We start from the raw sequence: 2476 nt of genomic DNA, 5'->3' as shown, positions 1-2476 counted from the left end.
AAAACTTTCCTCTAACCCTCATTCAGAGGATTCTGGTAAGTTATAGATACCACAAAAATTAGAAAAATTGTATGTTATTTTCTATATATACATTATTTTGGCTGTACAATGGTGAAAAGCTTCACTTAGACATACTTCAGAAGTAATCTAAATATTATACACATATATACAAAGACATCATGCTTAGATGCCTATGCACCCCCATCCAATGTACAACAGCTAATTGCAGGCATGAACCCATGTAAGGCAATTTATTTTTTATAAGGACACATGATCTTTGAAGGAAAGGACAGAGCCCATGAAGAACTGTCCATTTTAGGCCTGACCATCTGTTTTAGTGATACTCTGTGATGAAGTTGTTTCAGTAGGCAGGGTGTCTAATTTACTGACAAAAAGCCGGGAATAAATATAAAAAGAGTTATTTTCTAATGTGGAAATCATAATTATCCAGTAATATAAGTAGTGAACTACTCAAAAACCTACTGGCCTTAATGCTGCTGCTGATTGAGAATGAGGGAACTTCTGAGAATAAAACTTAATGTATATTTCATCCATACAGGATGTTCGAAAAACACTCAATGCAGGAATTTCAAAAGCTATCACTTGCTCACTTCAAGCAATTATTCACTTTTCTGTGGAGGATTTTCTTCTTTATCAGGGTTTTCTGAGTGTTTGCTTTTAGATAATGGGATTCCTACACCTTCAGACACCTTATTACTTGCATGATCCTGTTTCACTTCAAACAAATAGACATCAATGGGCCCTCTGGTGCTCTGTATACCTACCTGACAGAGTCTTCTCTGGTAGCTCGAACATCCAGTCTGATTTCTGCTGGAGCTTTAGCTACAATAACAATCTGTTCATGGAATGCTTGAATGCTCTGAATATCTTGATATGTCACATATGCTAGTCCTTCATTCTCCTTGCCATCTATTAACTCAAACAACTGCTGATCACAATCCTTAATTAACTCATCCAAAGCATCTTCCATTGCTGATATGCCATAAAGTTCCTCCTGCAGTTTCTTCTATTGGGGCAATGCTTAAAATTGGTGATATAAAATCTTATCTATCTAATATGGTTCTTAGATATTTTTTCAACCAGGTCAGTGCCATTATGATATTGCTGATGTCATATAATCGTTTTGGTACCCCCAGTTTTGTTGAAATCTTGATTAAGTCAACAATATCCCCAGAAGAATTTCTGACAAGATCCATAAATTTTCTCATTATAAGAAATAGTGATGAATCAAAATGAGATCTCTTCCATTTTGGAGCTTTTCTCATGTGCACAGCTTGTACATTATCTTCTAAATCAATGTTTATTTTTTATGGCAGCGGGTCCTCCACCTTGGTGCGGTCCTGGCGCTGGGAGTGCATCTGCTCCTCTGTCTGGTCCTCGAGCTGGCTGGGCAGATTCTGTGCTGGCAGCTGCTGACTCATGATGCCTAGCCAGCCGCCCCTTGCCCTCGCACCCTGTGAGCTCTAGCACCTTCTGCTGGTTGGGTCAGAGGCTACCCACAATGCGCTGGTTCCGGAGCCAAGCATGTAGAGAGCTTGTGGCCTTCTCAGAGATGCATCTGGGTAGGACAATCTGCGGACATATGGACGAATGCACCACTGTCCAGGTCATGGTCCTGGGAATTATAAAGTAGACTAGAGAAGATCAGGGAGACTCACGATTTTCAGGACGCCATGCTCATCATGCAGCTAACAGACCACCTCCCCACTAAGCCATTTTTAAAAATGTTGTAAGAGAAAAGGAATATGATGTCAGGGTACCCTGCATGCTTAATAAATTAATGTATCACAAGATAACAATACGCTGTTTGTTTGTTTGTTTGTTTATTTATTGCTTTTTCATTAGAGATATACTGCTATACTGCATCACCTAAGAGAACCAATATAAAAAAAGTGTTAGTAATGATACTACATAGTGATTAATTTTAAGGAAAAATGTAAGGTTGAAAAATGGTGAATATTATTTTAGCAGATATTTTACAACACAAAATATTATGTGTACACAAAAAAAGTTAATAGCTGGAGTCTTGTTCTATTCTTTATTTCTTTGGTAAAAGACTTCTCTCTACAAGTGATTAGTATACCTCATTATTAAGAACTATATTGAATATAGTTGTAGCTATTATGATTAGAGCATTTAATTTTCACTTTACCTTTTAATTACAAATCTAATTGTTAATATAGGAAACTTAAAGCATATATAGAACATGTTCAATTTATACTCCCTTGGTGTTTAATTGTACTTCGAGTCCTTCTTGAATTCAATACTATCAAACATGATGAAGATTTAATGTGGTTTGGAAGCACTGTCACAACATGAGATTCTTTAATGTCTCTCTTCTCAAATTCTAATTATTAGTATTTCTATATTTTCTGTACACATTATACTTTCCTCTCACATCTTAGAGAAAACATTTTTATTTCTAAAGCCTTAGATTCCTTTTTCTTTCTTTCCC

At 36.4% G+C, this 2476-nt stretch overlaps 1 pseudogene; it reads right to left on the bottom strand.

Annotated features, from left to right (window-relative positions):
• Positions 1-599: 599 nt before the first annotated feature.
• On the bottom strand, positions 600-1442 carry LOC132223524 (transcription factor E2F6-like; annotated as a pseudogene).
• Between the last annotated feature and the right edge of the window lie 1034 nt (positions 1443-2476).

Source organism: Myotis daubentonii, chromosome X (genome assembly GCF_963259705.1).
Source record: "Myotis daubentonii chromosome X, mMyoDau2.1, whole genome shotgun sequence".
Lineage (NCBI taxonomy): Eukaryota > Metazoa > Chordata > Mammalia > Chiroptera > Vespertilionidae > Myotis > Myotis daubentonii.
Note: the sequence above shows the minus strand (reverse complement) of the source record. Positions and strands in the feature narration are given on the sequence as shown.